The 26,113-nt window shown below is 37.3% G+C and overlaps 1 pseudogene; it reads left to right on the top strand.

Moving 5' to 3' along the window:
• Positions 1–24,066: 24,066 nt before the first annotated feature.
• LOC128662414 (poly(rC)-binding protein 2-like) lies at positions 24,067–25,292 on the top strand (annotated as a pseudogene).
• The last annotated feature ends 821 nt before the right edge of the window (positions 25,293–26,113 follow it).

The following is a 26,113-nucleotide window of genomic DNA, read 5'->3' as shown; positions in this document are numbered from 1 at the left end:
CATTAATAAACTCAATGTCATCAACCTGAAAGGTTGGAAATTTATTTAGTCTCAGTCCCCGTGGGATTAGGTCCATCAACAGATATTTCTCCATGGCCCTTTTGTCCCACCAAACTTTATATTCCTTCAGAAGCACTTTCTCCATCCATAGAAAAGTCTCACTTATATTAAGCGTTGCTTGTTGCTTAATAAAAGTATCATCCAGGGTCAGTCTCTCAATGTCTGTTTCAATCAGTGGTTTTAATGAAAATAAGCCTGTTTTCCCTGCTTCCATTTTAGCTCTAATGTATTCAGTAATCAAACCCAAACACAACCCACGGAAAAGCAGATCTATCAAAACTTGCTTAATGTATTAATTCCGTGTAGCTTCAGAGTAAATGACACTATGTGCCTTAAATACACATGCAGCACTGTGGTGTGAGAACCGAGCCAACTGGGGAAACAATAAGAATCAGCAATTCAAAAAACAACACACAATCCCCCAACAATGGCTACAAGGTTCCCTGTAATGTCACTAACAGTCCATCTTTCACCCACTTATGCGGGAGACTGTTTATTTGTTCAGCACAACACCTTCGATAGTCAGTGTAAAAATGAGGAAAATGAGGAAATAATAATTATGCACACCTGATATAGGGTGTTGATGTCATTAGACCACATCACCTAATATGCTTAATTGGTAGTAGGCTTTCGAGCCTATACAGCTTGGAGTAAGACAACATGCATAAAGAGGATGATGTGGTCAAAATACTCATTTGCCTAATAATTCTGCACTCCCTGTATAGATGCCTCAATAAAGATATACTTTTGATTTTAGAGAAACTTTTCAATTCTTATTTTTGTACGCAGAATTCTATTTCAAGCTATTTCTCTGCAGCAAATATTTCACTTATTTTAAAGAAGGATAAAAACTCGGAAGATCCGGCCTCATATAGGCCAATCTCAGTTCTGAATATAGATTACAAAATATTAATGTCCATTATTGCTTCGAGATTGTCCACCTGTCTGCATAAAATTATCCACCCAGATCAAACTGGATTTATGGTAGGTAAATTAATTAATTTTCTGGATTATGCCTGGAATGTAGATAAGGGCAAAAAGAAGTCTTTATGGCAGGATGTTGCTATCCTCTCCCTCGATGCTGTCAAAGCATTTGATTCGATTGTGTGGGATTACCTTTTTCGGGCACTAGAGCAGTTCGGGTTTAAAGGAGAATTTGTACAATTTATTCTTAGATTATATAATAACCCTATATCTTTTATATTGATTAACGGGACTCTATCTCCTAAAATAACATTACAAAGAGGGACCAGACAGGGGTGCCCCCTGTCTCCATTACTCTTTAATATTGCATTGGAACCCCTAGCAATACGTTTTATAGAAGTTCTATCAGGAGTCTTGGTTGGCACTCAGTCTCTTAAAACGCTGTTATATGCAGACGATGTTTTAGTATTCTTGGCTAACATACAACACTCTATACCGTCTGTTCTTCAAACTCTAAAAACCTTTAGTTCTTTTTCTGGGTACAAGATAAATCTAGAAAAGAGTGAATTAATGTGCTTAAACAATACTCAGACAGTAGTACCTAATATTCCATTTAAACAAGTTGACGCCATTAAATATTTAGGTCTAGTTCTGCATAAAAATCCTAGCTTCTGGTATAAAACTAATTATGAGCCGCTATTCCAAAAAATTAGGTCAGATTTACATCTTTGGGCAGTATTTCCACTTTCTTTGATAGCGCGTATTAACTTAATTAAATCCATTATTTTTCCTTGTCTATTGTATCCATTGCAGAATCTTCCTTTATTTATTTTAAATAAGGATTTGAAATTAATTAATGCTCTATTTTCCAAATTTATTTGGAATAATAAAAAGCCTCGAATTGCCCTGGGAAAATTAATGCAAAATGTGGGCGTAGCGGGATTAGCATTGCCCTATCTTAAACTTTATAATCTAGCCTCTATGGTTAAAATAGCGATAGATTGGCTAACGGGATCCAGCATAGTATCATCTGAAGAGATGGAAACTTTTCTAATTGCCCCATTCTCTTTGAAAGCCATCTTACACTCCCAAATACAGAAACTGCCTCAGAACATTAGTTGTCTTATCTCTATCAAAAATATTGTACATGCTTGGCATAAATTTTGTACAATTCTAGATTTGGATTTTTCTTTCTCAGAATTTTTACCTATCTTAGGCAATCCAAGTTTTCTACCTGAGTTATATAAAAAAAATATTTAAATACTGGGCTGAAAAAGGGTTACAATACGTAAAACAAGTACTTGATGAAAATCATCAAATAGTATCAGCAGAAGATATTTTTAGTAAATATGGAATCTCCAGGTCTGGTTTATTTGCTTATTTCCAAATTCGTCATTTTATCTCAGCTCAGAAGTGGCGTGTCCCTGCCATAATGGCTTGGGCGGACATTAAGTTATGCATACAAAAATTTATTGCAGGGGATTCGTCTATCTAATGTATGATATTATGCTGGATAATCTATGTAAATCTTGGGCTTCTATAACCCCTTCAGTAGATCATGAAACAATTAATCAGAGCTTTGATTCTATGTAAAGTACCAGTGTCCTGGAAAGAGTCCCATATGAAATTGATTAATAATTTCTACCTTTCACCTTGGAAAATATCAAAGTTTTATCCTTCCTCGGTCAATTTATGTCCGCGATGTGCGCATGACAGGGCAGATCTACTTCATATGTTTTGGACATGCCCTAAAGTTAGACAACTTTGGTTGAAAATTATTTTTTGGTTTAATAAATTATATAAAGTAATAATAGGTTTATCTGTGGTAGATATCTTCTTTCTTTTTCCGCCAAATGATGCTTTTAATTGTAATACTATAAATAGTTTAAATACAATTATATTAGCAGTTAAAAATTGGAAAGCTAGGAAGGTTCCTGGTCTAACCATGGTCTTTAAAATACTGCAAGATCAAATGGTATTTGAATCATACCATCTTTACGATATTGTTGAGAAAAAAATTAAGAAATTTTTGTGGAAGTGGTCTCCTGTCATACTATCTTACCCCATTACATTGCAAAAACTGATTCTCTCCCCCTTCTTATCATCAGTGAACTTTGCGGAATTGACGCTATTGAATGTCTTCCCGCACAGCTGGATTGCGCGACCTGGTGGAGAGTGCCGGGTGGGAGTATCGTAGTAGTGGCGGGGGGGGAGAGGTGGAGAGGAATATAATTTTTTTTTTCTTTTTTTTTCTTTCCAGATAGTCGACATGGTTTGATTGTAATGTGTGTTGAATCTTTTGCTTTATAGTATAAAACTATTATGGGAGCTGTGACTCCTGTCCTATTTTAATGGAAACTGTGTCTTCATGAAGATTTATTGCAAGATTGTATTCTGTATTTTTTTGTTGTTTTTTTCTTTTCTTTTTTTTTTTGTTGTTTTTTTTTTTTGTTATAAGTGTAGAGTAGGAGTTGTGTCTCCTCTAAATTCCTGATATTGTGGGAGCTGCGTCTCCATCAAAATATATTTTTTCTATATTTCATATATTTTATTTGTTCATTTTTATTTTTTCTGAGTTTGTTGTATGTTTGAAAAAAAATCTGATAAATAAAAGATTTAAAAAAAAAAAAGAAAGAAACAGCAGTCATCAGACGGCTGCTTAACAACCCACTACGTCAACTGTAAAGTGGCGTTCCGCAAATACCCCAGTCTTCTCTGACTGAGAAAATTGACAGCCCCTGCTTGCACGCAGAATTGCACATGAGGCGAAGTGTGCAATGTTAAAGGGGCAGTAAACCTAGAAAATAATGTTATATAATTCTGCACATAGTGCAGAATTCTATAACATTATCTTAGCCAAACTTTATTCAACATAATATATCCTGTGAAAGTTGATTAAAAAAAGAGTGTTTTTCAGACCGCCGCTCTTACTCTACTGAGCTGGTCTGCTTTTCTCCCTGAGCACATCTGGGCAGCTGTCTAGTCACAGCTCAGCCCGATCGCGCCATTACACTCAAGTAGAGCAAGAGCGGCGGTCTGAAAGACCCTCTTTTTTTAATCAAATTTCACAGGCAATATTATGTTGAATAAAGTTTGGCTAAGAATGATATATATATATGTGTAGAATTGTATAACATTATTTTCTAGGTTTACTGCTTCTTTAAATGCGGGCAGTGTATTGCTGACCACTAGCCGCAATGCCGGGGGCGTGCAAGGGAGGAGATGACAGCCGTGTCCATCTGGTGGTTTATAAGTCTCTGATCTCTGAGGAAGTACTTTTCACCTGTATGGCTCTTATCCAATAAACCATTAGATTGTACTGATTACGGGACTCAGTCTTCTCTGTTTTCTTTCAAGTAATAAATCTAGCCCTATACAGCAGAAATATTTGCAACAATGGGCTAGATTACAAGTGACGTGGGTTTTCATGATCATTTGCGCGCATGTTAAACTGTGCTCATATTGCAAGGTGAGCACAATCGCGATTTACGCTAGAATCATTACAGCGATCCCAGAGCTGTGTTTAACTGTTTTGCAAAATAAAAAAGTTGCACAAAACAAATCAAAAATACATTACAAAGTACAGTTACACTCATAATAACACTGTAATAAAATGTATTTAAAAAAATATTGCGCTCAAAAGTTATAAGGGCTTAAAGATATGAGATCTCAGGTATTTAAAAATAAATGACAGGCAAATGACTTTAACATAAAGAAACATACATACTTGTATAAAGATGTTTATGTATGTATATGTATATATATATATATATATATATATATACACAGTATATATATATATATATATATATATATATATATATATATATATATATATATATATATTTATTTATTTATTTATAAAATATTTTACCAGGAAGGATACATTGAGATTTATCTCGTTTTCAAGTATATATACACAGTTGTATGCAAAAGTTTAGGCACCCCTGACAATTTCCATGATTTTTATTTATAAATAATTGGGTGTTTGGATCAGCAATTTCATTTTGATCTATCAAATAACTGAAGGACATAGTAATATTTCAGTAGTGAAATGAGGTTTATTGGATTAACAGAAAATGTGCAATATGCAGCAAAACAAAATTAGACAGGTGCATAAATGTGGGCACCCTTGTCATTTTGTTGATTTGAATACCTGTAACTACCTAGCACTGAGTAATTTGTAACACACAATAGGTTTGGTGAGCCCATTAAGCCTTGAACTTCATAGACAGGTGCATCTAATCATGAGAAAGGGTATTTAAGGTGACCAATTGCAAGTTGTTGTTCTCTTTGACTCTCCTCTGAAGAGTGGCAACATGGGGGCCTCAAAGCAACTCTCAAATGACCTGAAAACAAAGATTGTTCAACATTATGGTTTAGGGGAAGGCTACAAAAATCTATCACAGAAATTTAAGCTGTCAGTGTCCACTGTGAGGAACATAGTGAGGAAATGGAAGACCATAGGCAAAGTTGTTAAGAGCTGCAGAGATAGAAAACACAGTGCATCCCATATGAGAGTAAAAGTATTTAATACACGCACATATTACGCTTCTAAAAATGAACACTTACAGGAAAAAAGTAAAAACAAGAAGTGTATATAAGCTCTGTATGTATGAGCATCCTAGGAGAGCCAGGAAGAGATGGAAGATTTACCCGAGCCTCGTCTGTGATATGCACAGTACCTGTGGGCTGGTAGAGAGGACCTGGTTCGTCGAGGGACATCAGTGACGTCAGAGAGTTGAATTACCTCAACGTGTTTCGTCTGGGAAACATCCAGAGTTATTCCTGCAGTGAAGTAGTTAAGTGGCCAGAAGTGGCAGGCCAAGTAAAATATCGGAGAGGCGAGAATTCGATGAGATGATGTTGGTGGTGGTTTCTGGTGGGCGGGACGTCTGCACGACAGGAGCAGTAGCAGACAGAGGCAGATAACTCTCCTGCGCCTACTCCTCCTAGGCTCCCAAGTTCATACGGACGCCGGAGGCAACAACGGAGGTTGGTGAAGCAGGTCGAGGGGCCGTTTTGTAAAGCTGCTCGCATCCCGGAAATCTTAGGCTGCGCCGGAGCACATCTAAGCGCAGCGGCTTGGTGAGAAAGGCACCTCTGTACAGGAAACTCGCACAGGCTAAACAACTACAAGAATAAAAGGAGTACCAGGATCTACACACAGAGGGAGAACCTCCATATTATATAAGCCTGTGTTCCAGCTTGCTTGTAAGTCTAAGGGGTGCTGTTCGGTGACTGCAGCCCAGTGCCCTGTGGTATGGGACGAAGGAATGTGAGTACAGGATAATATATATTTCCAAGGGATAGGTCTTAAATACCCAAAGAGGGGCCGAAAGCACTTATAATAAATAATCTTAGTGAAGAAGCCAGATGGAGCTGAAGATACTAAAAGGGAGGAAACTTGTAAATAAGAAACCCTCCTACTACTAGGAACTGTGTTTTGCTTTAAATCTAATCATCTTCAGAGATACTGTCTGTTGGGAATATACATGTTAAAAGGAACCCAATGCTAATTAGTGTATATATTAAGGATGCAAGAACAAACAAAGTGATACGCTTCAAAAGATTTTCGGTTATATAAAAATTAACATTTATTTGTTTTCATTAAAAATTATTACAAGCCTTCAATCCAAATGTTCTTGAGGAGCGCAGCACAACGGCTTACGCATTTCGGGTATTACCTGTAGTAATAGCCTGGATGGACACAAAAGCTATATATATATAAAGGGGTGAAAAAAAAGGGTTTTGCAAAAAATGCCTTTTTGAAAAAAAAAAAGGGGTATTGGTTAACAGGAACAGTTATGTGTAATGGCAATGGATATAGAAGAGCATGTTTGAATTTGTAATATATATGTAATAATTATTATTGAGTGATAACCAACAACATAATAGGTGGTGTAATTTAGATAATTAAGGATAACTTGTGCTGGTAAAATTCTTCTTTTTGAGGAAAAGCATTATCAATATAGTTAACTATGGATTATATACACGGTATCATTTTGGTAGTTAGAAGAGGAATTTATATTGATTAAGATATATAATTAAGTATAAAGGTATATGTCTTGGGGGAAGAAAAAAGGTCTAGCCCCTACTGTGGAATTTATTTAAAATCAGGGAATTGATATGGTATCCCCCTGAGACTTTGCTGGTCTTAAAATATACACTGTTTTTTCTTTATATATTCACGTATATTTGTTAGCCTCTCAACTCTTAGAGACTATAGGTCACACCTAGTATAAGATTCCCCTCACGCACCGATCCCCCCACTCTAATTGGTCTACTTTTCTGTCACCTTTTTTCACAAAGATAAATTTATTGCACTACACAAAACTAATTCTCCAGTAATGTCCTCCAGGGGTAAGGAAATGAAGGCAAAAAAAAGTAATGAACCCATTGTAGAAAAACTAAATTAAAGTGTAAGTCAATGGGACACACAAACAATAGTGAAAAATCTGTCAGATATTTTCCTACCCCAATTTGAACAGATAAAAACAGAAATTACCACACTGACTAGTAAAGTAAGACAATATGCCTCTAGACTTGTAGAAGCAGAACAACGTATATCAGACTTGGATGATGAGATGGAAGGTATAAGAAACAAAACTGAAGTATATGAGAAAAAATATGAATTAATGCAACAAAAAATAGAGGATTTAGAGAACCGGTCACGTAGGAATAACCTTAGGATTACTGGGGTGCTAGAGTCTGTAATAAGATTTAAGTATGTTCATGTCCGTTTCACTTCCAAAGCTACTGGGAATTTCTGAACAAACTCTTCCAATCACAATAGAAAGAATACATAGAATAGGTACAAGGCATGAAAATAAAGAAAGACCGAGACCTATCATTGCAAAAATACTTAATTTCCAAGATAAAATTACACTTTTGCAGCATTATAGGGGGGAAAAAAAAGAGAGGTTTATATGGAGGATAAAATAATTTTTCTAACGCAGGACTTTTCCTTTGAGATATCTAATAAAAGGAGGGTCATGGCTCCAATATGCACTAAGATGATAAATATAGGCCTAAACGCAACTTTGTTGTATCCAGCCAGAATTAAGGTTCAAGTTGGTAAAAATCTTTGTGAAGGAAAAAGAAGCAGAGAATTTTTTGTCTTACAGGCTGGAAACTTAAAGGGACACAGAACCCATTTTTTTTATTTTCGTGATTCAGATAGAGCATGCAATGTTAAGCAACTTTCTAATTTACTCCTATTATCAATGTTTTTTGTTCTCTTGCTATCTTTATTTGAAAAAGAGGCTTTTTTATTAGTTTAGAAATCTGGACAGCACTTTTTTATTGGTGGATGAATTTATCCACCAATCAGCAAGAACAACCCAGGTTGTTCACCAAAAATGGGCAGGCATCTAAACTTACATTCTTGCATTTCAAATAAAGATACCAAGAGAATGAAGAAAAATTGATAATAGGAGTAAATTAGAAAGTTGCTTAAAATTTCATAGTCTATCTGAATCACAAAAGAAAAAAATTGGGTTCAGTGTCCCTTTAAATAAGTATATTGGTTGTCTTGAAAAGGAAAAACACACCAAGGGTAATGAATGTCTGTGGAGTGAATGAGACTGGGATTTTTTTTTTTTTTCGTGTTGCATATTATTGTTTTAAAATATGAATAAAAAAATTTGTGTGGTCTCTTGGAATGTGGGTGGCATAACGTCCCCTATTGAAAGGAAATCGATACTCAAACAGTTAAGAGAGCTAGGGACGGATGTCGCCTTCATACAAGAGATCCACCTTAAAGAGAAGAAATGGTTAAGTTGAGGTCTGGTTGGGTAGGAGAAGTTTTAGGTACCCCGGTACATCAAGGAAAAGGGGGGTAGCTATTTTAGTAAAAAAAAGCTTCAATATGCAATAAAGTCCAGTATCTATGATTTAGAGGAGAGATATATGATATTAAAAATAGATAGCCGCAAACTATTAGAGCTCCGTGATAAGAATATCAGAAAGGGGACAAAACATCGGAGTTGATACCCTAAAACTCCCACCTAACAGTAACAAAGCCTACTGACCACATCTAGAGGGGATTTAGTGAGGTAGGGGACGGTAACCATCTCAGAAACTGACATTGCTGATCAGGGCCTACACAGCCTACAACCAAATACTGCATAGTATAGATCTCCGGCAAGCACGCAACACAGTGAATACAAAGACTTTGAAGCATTCCCCACCTCCCCCCTCTGCCAACTGCTACAGGGTCCTGTAAATGAGACATGGAGGCCACATTACTTTCACTTATTAAAGGCCTGAGTGACAAAATGAATGATCACTTCACCCAGCTATCACGGCATATTTATGATTGCCATCGCACACACGATCGCACCTGCAATCCTCAAGATGGCGACTTACTTTCCTCGGCATCATCTACAGAGCCCTCTGCACTCTGCAGCACTGAGGCAGTCCGGATTCGGAAGCAGGAGGATCCCTTGCTAATCGGCTGTGAGAGCTTCGCTCCTATGATGGTGAGAGTGCAGGAAGGAGAGATTGGGGCTAATTGTAGCATAAGCTGGTGGCGGTATGTGAGCAAGATCCGACTACTTGCAGCAGACGGGAAGGTACTACCTGTGAGTGTTGGTCAGTCTATTTGCGGGTTAAAGCAGCTAGATGGCTCACAGCCGGTTCAGCTCTGTTCTATCCACATCTCTCCCTCAGAAACACAGGATACTGGCTTCTACATGAGAGCTTTCAGAGTTGCATCAAATATATGGCCAGCACGGTACTTCCCGAACACTTACTACACCCTTGTCTTGGCTACAGGCTGTTGCTCTCTACCATCTCAGATCATCAGAAAAGAAGCCAGATGGGATGCAGAACTTGAATATATTTCTATATTTCTAAGTCCCTAGTTTGTGGCATAGGGTGAATGACCGGTATACCTAATAACTAATTCCTATATTAAACTCCAACTACTTAAATCTCTCCATTTAGTACTGCTGTTCTCTTAATATTTCACTCTGGTTTGTTTGTCAATACATCACAGTTCATTATTGTTTGGTCTTAGTAAGTAAGTAAGCAAGGGTTTATATTGCTATTGTCTTCCATGCATATTTCTATTTTTAGGAGGCTTATCGTAATAGACTTAAAGTTAGTGTTAGTGGTCGTCCTCTATACATATTGATTTTGTAACATCTCTCCCTCAAAACCCTCTGTCATTAACTCCATCTCATATTACTAGGAAGGGGTATTAGGATGAGCCTTACCTCTATTGTTCAGGTATAGATTTATGGCAACAGAACAGATCCTAATAAATCTCTGTTAAGTTTACCAAGTACAGATCTGTACTATACGCTTGATAATGGGCTACTTTATATTGCTTGTTTATATAAATTAATGTTAATGTAAGGTTTTACAATTGAGCTTCATGCAGGCTCAGCATATATTTGAGTTTGTTTCCATGCTAGCGTATCATATACAATGTTCCTGTTATATCCTATACCTGCATTTAGAGTATATACTGTAAGTTTATTAATAGAGGTTAGGTTAGCTATATAAAATTGCAGTTCTCACCACTGTTTGTTACACACCTATGTACTTTATCTTTTTTTAGAGTTCTATTGTACATATGTAGTACTACTAGTACTCAGCTTTCTTCAGTACACTGCACTATCTAGGATAGCCTGGAGGAGCTTGAAGCCAGCGGCTGAGGCGGCATAGCCTATAGCAGGGATAGAATGGAATAAGAAAGTGGTAATATAAGAGATATGGATAATGAGCCATCCTTTACTATTACACTATTCTCTAAGTCAATATATATACTTGCTTTACTACTTTTAAGCTTTGAAACTCTCCTAGAACCATACTATTACACTAGTTTTTGAGTCATATCTATACCTCTTACCTGTTAAGACAGACTGTTTAATTTCCCTTTAAACATTATCCTGTTCTAAGACCCATGTTACAATTTGGCATATTAAGGGAGTTCCAACAAGTTCAATGCCTGAATATGTTTAGCCCGAGTTATTTATAGGGTTCTTACCATCTCTGCAACAAAATTATATACTACCCCTTCTAAGAGTCAAAACTGTAGTGGTTTCTGCTTACAGTCATAGGCCAGACGCTGTCATTGCAATATACTATAGCTATCTATATCTTAAAAGTTATTATACCCTTCCATTGTTATGTTATATGTGTTCTTACGGTATATAACCTGGATGAATTTATACCCTATATCTATAGTTCTTCGGGGTCTACCACCTATTTATTTGCTATCTATGCTTTGAGCTAATTTCTCTATATTAAATTCAGTATGTCATACTATCCCCATCCTATAAACACCGCAAATCCGATGACATTAATGTTCTATGAGGTGTTCATATATATTTCTAGCTATTTACCACTACATTATCCATAATACTTTTTAAATTGTTACAATATCTTTTTTGTTTTTTTTGTTTAATCTTTTATTTGTATCAAAAATTTTCATAACAACAAAAACAGATTTTCATCAATGTTTAAACTCCAACAATCATAGATTGATACATGGTAAGTTCTTTAACAATCTTATAAGTTTCATATGCAAAAAGTCCACTTAAGATTTGTCTCTTCTACACCAGAAATGATCATATAGTTACATAAACATAAGCATTTCTCTTCGCCTTCCACATACCCCATGCGTGTCAACCTAGTAACTAAGACCTAAGTGTTCGTCCGTCAAAGGATCTAGGTTAGTATAGACCTGTCCCCATCTTCCTTTCGGTTCCAACGTCACTCCTGTCCCCATTAGAGCCTATGTCGTTAGAAGTGCATATATGTCATTAGGTATATAAGAGTGATATATATCTTTGTGTGAGAAAAGGTGTATTCAGGCCATATCTAAGGGCGGATTTAGTGTATAATACCGCAACCATACAAGTCCGGTTGGTGCTGCAGGGGAGATTCAATTCAGACTAGGGTAATAGTAGGATTCCCAAAAAAACATCATTTCAGCATAAAATTCCAATTTACCTACTGTGTAATAAAAATATCTCTCCAGTGACAGGTTCGTCTCCATTTGTGATTTCCACATCAGCAAGGTTGGTGTGGCCTCAGATTTCCACATTTTAGGGATTATTTGTTTGGCACTGCATATGGCCAACTGAAAAAGTGATGTGTGCTGCTTAAATGGGAGTTTAGGTAAAATATGGAATAAATATATTAAAGGGTCTAGAGTAATATCATAATTCAATAACCTACTCATTTCTTGGTTAATATCGGTCCAAAATTTCAGTATCTTAGGACATTACCACCAAATGTGGTAAGGTGTGCCCTCTCCAGAGCATTTCCTCCAACACCTATCTGATGCTTCTGGGAATATATGTTTTAATCTGTGAGGGGTAAGATACCAGCGTAGTAGGAATTTATAGTTAGTTTCTAGCAAAGTGGCTGAATGCACAGTTTTACTGGTATACAGGAAAATATCATACCATTCTTCTTCTGAGAGTGTATAAGGAAGATCTTTGTGCCAGGATATTATTGTTGAAGTTTGTTTGAATTCAGAGGGTGTGAGTAGGAGTTGATACAGGGTAGAGATAGCATGTGCTGGGGGTGAGTCAAGAGTACAAAGTTTTTCTAGAGGGGTACGGTCCCTTGTCGTTAGGTGCTTTAATTTATGGGTATGCATAAAGTGCTTAAGTTGTAACTACTTAAACCAGTTGGCAAATAATTATTTATAATATTATTAATTCCCAATTCTGTCAATTGTTGTTTAGGTATCAGCCTGCCTGCTTCAAATAATGTATACAATGGGAGAATACTATCTAGACTGCTTTGTGCTTTAGGTGTAACTAATATCCCACTTGGAAAGTCAGGATTAGATAGAGCCGTTGTCAGAGGGGAGGGGACTGTTGAAAGATGTGGGTAGGTTATTAGAACCCGAGACCACACAGTAAACGTTTCTTTAATTATGGGTTAGGCTTTTATTAAGGCTGGTTGATTTCCTTTTGATTGCTAGCAGTATACACCGAGTTGGGGAAAATTAGTCAAGTCATGTACTAATGTTATCCAAATTTTATCATGGTTGGTAGGGATTGTGCACCAATCTACTATTCTCTTCAGAAAGACTGCTGTTCGATATCTAAATAAGTCCGGGACTCCCAAACCCCCGTATTTTTTTGATAGATAAAGGGTGGATCTGCCTATTCTGAGGGGTCTTTTCTTCCAGATATATGAGTTCATTACTGATTGTAATCTACAGAGGTAAGTGTCTGAAAGTGGTATAGGGATTGTTTGGAATAGATAAAGAATCTTGGGGAGGATAGTCATTTTAGCCACCCCTATCCTGCCTAACCAGGAGATATTCTTATGTAGCCACAATGATGTATCTTTAGTTATGGCCATCAAGAGTGGTTCATAATTCAACTCATGTAGTTGTTGGACATTGCTAGCAAGATGAATACCTAGATATTTTAGGGAGGACTGCTGTATTGAATATGGTACCTGGGAACCGAGTGTGTGAATATCTGTCTCTTTTAAATTAATGGGGAGTAGTTCAGATTTGTGTTTATTAACTAGGTAATTAGAACAGAAGCCAAACTCCTCCAGTGTACCTCGCGCCGCAGAGAGAGATGTAGTCGGGTGGGTCAATGTCAATAGTAGGTCTAATTTATGATGGGTGGAGTTTATAGTGAGTCCAGTTATATCCGGGTTATCACGCAATTTGGTGGCAAGGGTTTCCATTGAAAGTACGAATAACAAGGGCGATAAAGGGCAACCTTGCCTAGTGCCGTTTAGGATGGGAAAAGGATTGGAAAGTGTACCATTAACTTTGATTTTAGCAGTTGGGTTAGTGTAAAGGGCTAGAATTTTCTGAATAAAACTGTCAGGGAAGCCAAATTTCTGCAGGGTAGTTTTTAGGAAAGTCCAGTCTAGTCTGTCAAAAGCTTTTTCAGCGTCAGTCGATAATAAAATAAAGGAGATATCATGTGTGGTTGCATGTTGTATTAAATGTAGGATTTTTACAGTATTGTCTTTAGCTTCTCTCTGCGGCACAAAGCCCACCTGGTCCGGATGGATCAATAAAGGTAGTATTCTATTAATTCTGGTTGCTAGTATTTTGGCATATATTTTAATATCAACGTTCAAAAGGGATATTGGGCGATAATTTGATGGAATAGTCGGATCTTTACCTGGTTTCGGTATAATTGTTACTATGGCTTCAAGCATAGAGGAGGGTAGGCCGTTGGATTCATCAATATGATTAAAAACTGAGAGCAAATGTGGGAGAAGAAGATGTTTAAATTTTTTGTAATAGCCACTAGTGAAGCCATCCGGTCCAGGACTTTTCCCCTGCTTTAGTGAGTTTAAGGCATTTTCAATCTCTTAGACCATTATTGCTGAGCTAAAGGAGTCATCTTTGGGTATTGTGGGTAGTGTGATAGTATCTAAATATTGGTGGCATTGTATATGATGGGCTATATTATTTCTATGTGGTGTTAGATTATATAGTGCAGTATAATATTCTCTAAATATTTCTGTCGTCCTCTGGGTCTCTACAGTTGGTTTGTTAGGGGGGTCTTGCAGCATAGTAATGTAGTGAGCCGACTGTTTTGTTTTAAGTGCTCTTGCCAGAAGTTTACCCGGCTTATTACCTTCTAAAAAGAATTTCTGTGGCAATTTTAACGCTTGTTTCTGGGCTGTGTGTTCCAAAAATGTTTTGAGTTTCTGCCTAGCTTGATCACGCTGTGATTTCAGAGAATCATCATGTGGGTTGTCTTTATATAAGCTATCTGTATGTTGATAAGTTGCGGTAAGATCCGATTGCTGTAACCTATGAGTTTTATTTTGTAAGGCTTTCATTTTTATCATCTCACCTCTTATAACGCACTTATGTGCTTCCCACATAGTGAACGGGTTTACACCTGGTATGTTGTTATGCTCAAAATATTCTGTTATAGATTTCTCTACCTGTTGTAATATTGGGTCCTCTTTAAGTATTGTATCGTCAAAGCACCACTGAAATGGTTTAAAAGGGAGTGAGGACCATTGTATCTTACAAGTTACTGCTGAGTGATCAGACTAACTAGTCGGGGTAATGTCGGTGGAGAACACCGAGGTGATAGTATTGTGATCTACAAAGATATAATCTATTTGGGAATGGGTGTTTTGTAGCGCTGAGTAAAAAGTAAAATTCCTGTTGGCCGGGTGTTCGACACGCCATACATCGTGGACCCCTAATAGTGTTAAATCCTCCCTGATTGACCTACTTGATTTTTTTGACAGTAGTGATTGTGAGGTAGAACTGTCCAACAGTGGGTTCAAGGACGTGTTTAAGTCACTCCCAACAATGAGGGAGCCTTTGCAAAAAGCTAAAATATTATTGGAAATCTTGCGAAAAAAGGATGCTTGGTGTGTGTTTGGGGTATATATATTGACCAATGTAATTGGTTTCCTGTGAAGTAGACCTAATAGGGCCAAATACCTCCCCTCATTGTCTCTGTCTATGTCATGGTTCAGCCTGGAAATGAACCTGAGACCTGTTTATATTACTGCTGCTGTTCTTTCCCAGCCTGTTGTTTTACCACTATGCCACCAGATGGCTTGATCACAGAATAAGAATATTGTGTGTTTCTATTTGCTGCAACTTTGGCTCTCTGGTTCCACCTGCTTGCCAGCTGAAACAAATCATTTAATCAGCAGTCTGCTTTATCTGGGAGGTTTGTTTGCAATTCTGTGCCTTGACATTGAGAGTTATACTCTGAATCTTTCTGGTCCTGTTTCCTGTGTGACAATATAGATTTGTTGGATTTCCTGGTTTCTGTTTCTGCTACAATTACAGACTATACTTCTGGATAATCCCTTGGCACTGTGTTTCATTTTTGGACTGATTTCCTGGCAATTGATCTTGCCTAAAACTCTATTTCCTAAAGACTGACTCAGGTACTTTTGTTTGCTTAGTTAAAGCTGCTGCATCACTGAGCTCTACATCAGAATTGGATTGTAATCCTTACTTGAACTTTGTGACTAGGTATTGCTCCAACTAGAAAATTCAACTTCAGAGACTTGCTACTAAGTTGCTGTTGATTGCCAACTACTGCTTATAACATCCTGAAAACTACAAACTGCAACTTCAAAAACGTTTATTTGTATCAAGGTATTGTGCTCTGAATCTCTAATTCTATCAAGACTTATTTTCCTCTCAATAACTGGCAGCACCACATTTCTTTATAAAGCACCGGTCTTGTGAAAACACAGTGTGAAGACTCCAAACATTGTAGCAAGCTGAAAAGGCTTTAGAGGAAAACTCCTCCCCTTTCTTACTTTTATTTTTTGCAGCCTGCTAGTTTGTTTGCTTGTTTCCTGATACTACAAAGTCCCAAATTGCAGTCTATGCACATTTCCTGTTTGTTTCTACAAAGTTCCAAATTGCAGTCTATGCAAGTTTCCTGTTGGTTTCTACAAAGTACCAGTTTGCAGTTTATGCAAGTTTCCTTAAAGTACCAGTTCTACAGCATATGCAATTATCCTGTTTGTTATTACAAAGCTCTGCATTCCTGCTTGTTATTACACAGTTCCACTTCTACAGCATATGCAAGTATCCTGCCTGTTATTACAAAGCGCTGCATTCCTGCCTGTTATTACAAAGAACTGTATTCCTGCCGAATACTACAACCTATAGACTTTGTCTTATCTAATTGCATATCTCTACATTGCTTTATCCTATAAATAAAACCATCTCCTTTATTTCCTAAAATGTTGTACCTGTTTAATTATGCCTAAAAGGAAAGACTCACGCAGACAAAACACAACATTAACCTCAAAACCTGACACCTCTGCACAACAGCTCCTTACTCCTGAACCTGCTCCTTTGCAGAGTATGACAGTCTATTTGTTGGACATGGAACTGTAATGAGTTGTGGAGTAGAATACTGACTCCAGAAATCTATTTTGTCGGGTGGCTGCTGTGGTAGTGATTAGCGTAAGTGAATGTAAACAATTTAGGCTCTTGTCCCGCTTTATAGTGCGTCTCCTGCAAAAATAGAATGTCTCTACTTGTTTGTGTACAATGTCAGTGAATGCCATACGTCTTTTATAAGGTACATTGAACCCCTTAACGTTTTGTGTCATAAATATAATTGGTTTCATACCAGTCATATCATCTTCTGTAAGTCAGGGCCTATCTGACTGCCAAGTCTTACTACAAGATTGTGAGAACTGCATAGGAGTAGGATAAAAGAGTCTTGCTCTTGGAGTTTGTTGATTATAGATAAACAAAGCATAAACAAAAATACCAATAACAGTATTACTAACATAAACAAAAACAACAAAAGCAATAATATTAGCATAAACAAATAACTTGACATATTATGTCACATACAATATCATTTTTATATATGTCGCCCATGTTTTGTACTATTTTATTCTATACTGTTTTAATCATTGTTAAATGTCTGATGACACTAACATTAAAATTGTAGCAACAGTGATGTCATGTTAAACAAATTAGACATACAGCATAATCAGTGGACATATACACTTACTTTTCTTTAGGTACCCACACCTTGTCTACCTTAGTATACTCTCCCATCACCCTACTGGATATACCACCAGATACTCTAGGCCTCCTCATAAATATCCAATAATATTCACCCATTCCCTACCTATAGCCGGTCCTACCGCACCCTCCCGCTCATATTCCGTTAGGTCTATACCCCTCTACCACAAAAATACACACAGTATTCTCTACATAATTACTATATTTAAGGGTTTGTTTGGGAGACACATTACTCCTACAAGCTTGACTAGACAATATACCTGATATTATCATAGTATGTTGTATTCTGGATTTACGCCCTGGTTCATCCACCTCATCTTTTAAACTGGGGCACAAGATAGCATAATCAATTAGATCTCTGCAGATTAGTGTAGGATGAGGTTTATCTCAAACTTTAGCTTGGACTATTGGCTACAGGGTGGCCCTAGCTTTCATAACTTAGATTCTTTATAATGGCCTGCTCCCCCCCAATATTACAGTGGCTCTTGTCCAACCATAATTTATAGCAGTTTACTACCCTATTACGCATGTACGTATGCTCATTGTATAGCTAGTCCTTGGGGCGCTTATACACTAAAGGTTCTATATACCTCATTAATAGACTCCCCAAAATATATGCACTTACACCATATCATGATCCGTTATACCACGTAGTATATGGTTTACAGAAAATGAGAATCTTAATATCTTTACACAGGTTATTTTCTTTTGTCTTAACTACTACTTTGCTATTAGACTACATTTGACACTGATCGGAATAATCTATACTTGTTACTGTAAATTTCTGATGTTTCATGATATTTTGTATTTAATCTGTGTAAACTGATTACTGTTTGTTAACATTTCTCCCAACCTCAATAAAAATGTTTAATAAAAAAAAAAAAAAAATACTTTATCGAATCATGCACCAATCGTTCTAGATATTCTGGTACATAATTCAAAGGCATTTTTCAAGCGTTTTAACTTTCCACACTATTTAATAAATTATTTAAAGTTTAAAAACTGTTTGATGCAAAAATGGCAGGAAAATATGCAAATCAATCAAGAATATATAGCAAAACCAGAGGTATATTGGGAAGCCTCTAAGGTGGTGATTAGGGGGGAGAGTATTGCTTTTGTAAGTAAACTAAAGGAAAAGCAAAAAATAAAGAAAAATAGTTAACTAGTTGGTTGGTGAACACATATAATAGATATTTAAATAACCCCTCAAGTTTATGTTGGTAAGAATATAAGGAAGCCAAAAAACCAAGAGATGCTTGGATATTAAAATCAGCTACACAACAGGAAATTAAGGCAAGCGCAAAATTTTATAAATGCAGTAATAAGACCGGGAATTTTTTGGCTAACTTGATAAATAAACGTAGTAAACCAAGATCTATAGGCCCTATTAAAACGATGGATAACATATATGTAGAAACTGAAGAGATATTAGAGATTGTGGAGAAATATTATTAAAAGGTATATAGTGCTCAAAAAATAAACTATAAGAATAAGGAGAATTTTTGGACCGAACTTAAAGCACCTAAATTTAATAAAGACCACACAGAAAAGCTTATAGCGCCTATCTCGGAGAAGGAAATTAAACAGGCAATTAAAAGGTTGAAGAATAGTAAAGCGCCAGGCCCAGACTCACTGCCGAATGAGTATTATAAGTTAATGGGGGATCAAGTCATCACGGTTTTAGAAGCCCTATATAATTGGTACTTTGTTAAAGGAAATAAGATGTCATCTAATTTCACATCGTCTTGGACGACTTTAATATTAAAACCTAATAAAAGTTCAGAGAACTTAGATTGACTATTTTAATAAGAATTCTAGATCTATATCAGATAATGACGATAGAGATGCATTAATTATTTCATTTGACGCAGAAAAAGCTTTTGATTTTTTAGAGTGAGATCATTTATTTTCAACGTTGCATCAATTTGGTTTTCCCAAAAGATTTACAGAAATTGTGGAGAATATTTATAACAAGCCTAAAACAGCCTTTTTGGTAAATGGACAATTATCTAAGAGTATAGGGTTAGAAGGAGGAACACGTCTAGGATGCCCTCTATCTCCTCTGCTGTTTGATATAGCAATTGAGGTATTGGCATGTGCTTTAAGAGATAGGGTCCAAGGTATTAAGATAGGTATAAAAGAATTGATTGTTTTATTATATGCAGATGATTTGCTTTTATTTGTCCAAGATACAAAGAAGAATATTCCTATTGTACTGGATATTTTCAAGCAGTTTAGCTCCTTCTCTGGATACAAAATAAATCCTATTAAATCGGAATTGTTATGGTTAAAAAAAAAAAAAAAAAAAAAAGGGATCAGAAATAGATAGACTAAGGATATAGGAGAGGAATTTAAATATTTAGGTATCCGAATTTCTATGGAAGAAGATAAATGGTATAGCTTGAAATTTTTCTCCACTATTAAAAATAATAAAAGAAGATCTAAAGAAATGGACGAAGTTACCAATGTCTGTAACAGGTAGGGTGAATCTGGTAAAAATGATAATATTACCAAAATTATTATATATAATGCAAAATATACAGGTTCCAGTGGTAAAAAAGGATTTTAAAGATATACAGACCGCGGTCTCTAAGTTTATTTGGGACAAGAAAAAAACCAGAATAGCAGTTAGGAAACTATGTTTATCTAGAGAACTATGGTTATCAGGGGCATCATATTACTCAGTACAGGAAGTAGAGAACATTCTTGCTAGACCATATTTATTACAGAACATTTTACACATCCCCGATAATAAGCTCCATGTTGAGATTAAAACATTGAAGACATTGTATTACCCTATATGGGCCTGGCAAAAAATATACATAAAATTGGGGATTCAATTTGGTGTATCTAAATACCTAATGGCCATAGGGAATCCAGCATTTCCGGAAGGGACCAATTCAATTGTATTTAAGAGATGGCATGATAGTGGATTAAAATATATCTATCAATTGGTGAATGAAGAAGAAAATGTAGCCAGGTCATTTGAAACATTAAAAAATAACTATGTACTTTTGAACAGAGATTTGCAGACCCGACATTATGCAGATGAGTTATATAGGGAAAATAGGTTCGAGTGGAGGTGGGAAAAAATAGAACCTTGGGTAAAAATGACCAGTCAGGGTATATTTGCAATAGCACCATGGTATCAGTTGTTACTCAGCCTAGAGGGCCAGATGAACTTAGAACAATTGGCTAGGAAATGGACCCAACACATAAGGATAGAAGTAACGCAGGAAATTATAAAAAACTCTATAAGAAAAGGCCACAGAATCAGCAACATGGAGAGAGATGCATTTAAAATTAACATATAGAACATATTATACCCCCAAAAAGGGTGTGCTCTGGGGCAATAATCAATTTAATAAATGTCCAAAATGTAGTTATTATGCCGCAGATTTAATGCATCTTATATGGGAGTGTCCATTAATAAGCCAATTTTGGCAGAAAGTAGAATTTTGGGTTAACAAAATTATAAAAAAAAGTCTCTAGTGCTTGATTTAGAACAAATTATATTCCTGATTAATAAGGGATCAGACAAAGAGTGGAAATTTGTAAATATGGTTATTCTAGCAGCCAGAAATATTATACTTAGAAATTGGAAAAAAAAGAAAAAACCTAATTTTCAGGAGTGAAAAAACTTTATTTTGAAGTAATTAATCTTAGACCAATATGCTACACAACTACATCTGGATAATGAAAAAAATATGTTTTGGGGGAAATGGGCTATGTTTTTAAATTCCCTACCAGAATCCTTATTAGATCAATTGCTGTATCCTCTTAAAAATACAGATTATTATTATTTTTTTATGTTGGATTCATTTTTATTTAGCTTTTGTCTGTGGGGTGGGGTGGGTGGGTAGGTAGGAATGTGGTGTGAATGAGGAATAAAAAAATTAAAAATAACAGCTGTACAGAAATACAATTTAGGGTTAAAATTATATATTAAGGCAGATATATGGATTGAATATAAATGTTATTAAGAATTTAAAGGAATTGTATAAATTTGTTAAATAAGATACTGAATATATTGTAAACTACTGGCTCATAATGCAATTTGAAGTATGATGTATTGATGGACAGAAAGCAGGATGTAAATACAACTATGTGAAAGTTTCTGTAATTTATGTACAGTGGAGAATAAAGAAATTTAAAAAAAAAGAAATCAGAGAGGCAAAGGATGGTGAGAATGGTCAAAAACAGCCCACAGACCACCTCCAAAGACCTACAACATAATCTTGCTGCAGATGGTGTCACTGTGTATCGTTCAACAATTCAGCACACTTTGCACAAGGAGAAGCTGTATGGGAGAGTGATGCGGAAGAAACATTTTCTGCACACACGGCACAGTCACTTGAGGTATGCAAACGCACATTTGGACAAGCCAGCTTCATTTTGGAAGAAGGTGCTCTGGACTGATGAAACAAAGATTGAGTTATTTGGTCATAACAAGGGGCGTTATGCATGGCAGCAAAAGAACACAGCGTTCCAAGACAAACACTTGCTACCCACAGAAAAATTTGGTGGATGTTCCATCATACTGTGGGGCTGTGTGGCCAGTGCCGGTACTGGGAATCTTGTTAAAGTTGAGGGTCACATGGATTCCATTCAATATCAGCAGATACTTGAGAATAATGTCGAGGAATCAGTCACAAAGTTGAAGTTACGTTGGGGCTGGATATTTCAACAACCCAAAACACTACTCAAAATCTACTCTGGAATTTATGCAGAGGAACAAGTACAATGTTCTAGAATGGCCATCCCAGTCCCCAGACCTGAATATCATTGAAAATCTGTGGGGTGATTTGAAGCGGGCTGTCCATGCTCGGCAACCATCAAACCTGAACTGGAGATGTTTTGCAAGGAGGAATGGTCCAAAATACCTTCATCCAGAATCCAGACACTCATTACAGGTTAGGAAGCGTCTAGAGGCTGTTATTTCTGCTAAAGGAGGCATACATGTATATATATATATATATATATATATATACACACACACACACATATTTAAGTGCATTGGAGCCCTTTGCAATTAAGTAGATGAAAACATGAAAAACAATATTTATGCAATATTCATTTTTAATAAAGTGTTTGTATTTAGTGTAAATATTTCACATTCTAATGTTCTGCACAAGTATTTTTAAAGGGATATTCCTATATATATCTGTATATATCTATACCTATATATAATCATCTACACTCACTTGCAACTTTATTAGGTACACCTTGCTAGTACCAGTTTGGACACTCTTTTGGCTTCAAAACTGCCTTAATTCTTCATGGCATAAATTCAACAAGGTTTTGAAAACATTCCTCAGAGATTTTGGTCCATATTGACATGATAGCTTCACGCAGTTGCTGTCACGCTGCCGCGCAGCTGCTCGCTATGACTGTTGCCATAGACGTGGCGGTGGTGACTTGTTGCTATGGCCGTTGCCATAGATGCAGGCGGTGCTTCAGAGTGTGCAGTGATGATGTCATTACCACATGCTGCCTCTCTATCCTGGATGCAGCTCATGTGTACACCTGTGTGTCCTCCTTGGTGCGAATCGGCGCCTATGTAAGTACCTGCAGTGCTTAAATGCATTGCCCAAGTATAGGTGTTACTTAGTGTTCTCCTGGGTGTTATTGTTGCTGTATGTTGGACTGTTATATTGTTGCTGACCTCTGCTTGTTTGACTGCCTGTTAACCCCTAAACTGCTGGATTGATATTCTGCTGCTGATCTCTGCTTGTCTGACCTCTCTGACTGCCTAACCCCTAAACTGCTGGATTGATATACTGCTGCTGAACTCTGCTCATCTGACCACTCTGCCTGTTAACCCCTAAACTGCTGGATTGATATACTGCTTCTGAACTCTGCTTGTCTGACCATTCTATTGGTTTACCCCTGATGTTATACTGTTGGATTTCCCTTTGTTGCTGACTCCTGCCTGTTCCTGGTCCTTCTATTGGTTTACCCCTGAACTGCTATTCTGACGGATTTCCTTCCTATTGCCACTAAGGACTGCCCTGCCTACTGTGAGTACTGCTTACCTCATTTTACAAACTTTCTCTGCTCTGGGATATTTCCTATCAGTCCACTTGACGCCGGGATAAGAAGAAGACTGGCCAAGTTTGGTTTGATAGAGAAATATCCCACAAGCATTACAGTTGCTACAGATTTGACAACTGCAAATCCATGATGCGAACCTCCCATTCCACCACATCCCAAAACTGCTCTATTGAATTAAGATCTGGTGACTGTGGAGGCCATTGGAGTACAGTTAACTCATTGTCATGTTCAAGAAACCAGTTTGAGATGATTTGAGCTTTGTGACATAGTGCATTTTCCTGCTGGAAGTAGCCATCAGAAGATGGGTACACTGTAGTCATAAAGGGATGGACCTGGTCAGCAACAATACTCAGGTAGGCTGTGGCATTTAAACGATGCTTAATTGGTACTAAAGGGCCCAAAGTGAGCAGCAGATGCGCAGCTCCCGCCAGCACCCCCCCCCCCTCGCCGTAACCATTCCTAGCCCGCCCGGCTCTCTCCTTCCCTCCCTGGGGCATCTCGCCTCCGGATCGTTGCTTCCTCCCCATTCACAACTTGTTTTTCCTTCCCCTCTCCTCTCTTCCCCGTTTATCCCTCTCACTGTTTCTCTTCCTGCCCTTCGTTTCGCATTACACGGCGGTCACCTCAATGTCCTTTGTAACTTTGCAGTGACCAAAGATCAGACTTGTACAGCACCTGATACAACAGTACTAACTGTTAACCATGGACACCAGTGTTATTGAAGGAGGCCTGAATGTTACACTCACCATTCGGCTGCTTATGCATGGAAAGGAAGTTGGAAGCATAATTGGAAAGAAAGGAGAGTCTGTTAAGAAGATGTGTGAGGAGAGTGGTGCTCTCATTAACATCTCAGAAGTAAATTGTCCTGAAAGAATAATTACTCTAGGGAGTCCTACAAATGCTATCTTCAAAGCCTTCTCAATGATCATTGACAAACTGGAAGATGATATCAGTAGCTCTATGACAAACAGCACTGCATCCAGCAAACCTCCGGTTACTTTGCGCTTGGTGGTTCCTGCCAGCCAATGTGGATCCCTTATTTGGAAAGGAGGATGCAAAATAAAGGAAATCAGAGAGGGTACAGGGGCCCAAGTCCAAGTAACAGGGGATATGCTACCTAATTCTACAGAAAGGGCAATCACAATTGCTGGCATTCCTTAGTCTATCATAGAATGCATGAAGCAGATCTGTGTGGTCATGTTGGAGTCCCCTCCGAAGGGAGTTACCATCCTATACTGACCCAAGCCCTCAAGCTCTCCAGTGATCTTTGCAGGTGGTCAGGTGTCATGCCAGGCCAGAGATTGAGTAATGTGAGACTGACCTGTGGGAGGGATGAAGGTCCCACACAGGGGGATCTCCCTAGATACTATGTATCTCCATGGGGCCTACACCATTCAAGGATAATATTCCATTCCTCAGCCTTATCTGACTAAGCTGTACCAACTGTCAATGTAGCAGTCTCACTTCCCTATGTCGCATAGTAGTAACATTGGATTCAGTGGTGGCATTGATGCTTCAGCTTAAACAACTTTTCATGAACTTACCATTACAAATGATTTGATTGGCTGTATAATTGGATGGCAGGGTGCAAAAATAAATGAAATCCGCCAGATGTCTTGGGCACAGATTAAAATTGCTAACCCTGTTGAGGGTTCAACTGACCATCAGGTGACCATCATTGGATCTACAGCCAGTATCAGCTTGGTTCAGTATCTTAAAAAATGTTAGGCTTTCATCAGAAGCCGGTGGTATGGGAAGAAGTTAAGCATCTTCCAACATCTCCCTCCTGTTTAGCTCACCGTCAGTCTATATAGCCCTGCAAACAGCATTTTTTTCTTTTGCTTCAGGTTTTAACTAGTTTGCAAAAATTTCAGTTTCTTTGTGCTTTCCTTCATCTACATGTCAACTTTATTTTTTTTATTAAATTAAATTACTGAATTTTAATTCAATGTTTTTTTTTTTCTTCCAGCTGTTAACCTGCTGAAAAAGATTTTAGTTTTATAAAAGTTTTTGTCCTCTCCCCCGACTTTATGATTTGTCAGTGTCAAGTGGGGTATTAAATACATTTCAATTTAGTTCTATAACGTCAGGATTTTTTTTTTCCAGAAAACCAATAGAGACAGACTAGAATTTGTGTAAAAAAAAAAGGGCTCAAAGTGTGCCAAGAAAATATCGCCCACACCATTACACCACCAGCAGCCTGAACCTTTGATACAGGGCAGGATGGATCCACACTTTCATGTTGCTTATGCCAAATTCTGACCCTACCATCTGAATGTCACAGCTGAAATTGAGACTCATCAGATCAGGCAATGTTTTTCCAGTCTTCTATTGTCCAAGTTTGGTGAGCCTGTGCGAATTGTAGCCTCAGTTTGCTGTTCTTAGCTGACAGGAGTGGCACCTGGTGTGGTCTTCTTCTGCTGTAGCCCATCTGCTTCAAAGTTCGCCGTGTTGTGCATTCAGAGATGGTATTCTGCATACCTTGGTTGTAACGACTGGTAATTTGAGTTACTGTTTCCTTTCTATCATCTCGAACCAGTCTGCCGATTCTTCTCTGACATGAACAAGGCATTTTCGTCAACACAA

Source organism: Bombina bombina, chromosome 6 (assembly GCF_027579735.1).
Source record: "Bombina bombina isolate aBomBom1 chromosome 6, aBomBom1.pri, whole genome shotgun sequence".
NCBI classification, from domain to species: domain Eukaryota; kingdom Metazoa; phylum Chordata; class Amphibia; order Anura; family Bombinatoridae; genus Bombina; species Bombina bombina.
Note: the sequence above shows the minus strand (reverse complement) of the source record. Positions and strands in the feature narration are given on the sequence as shown.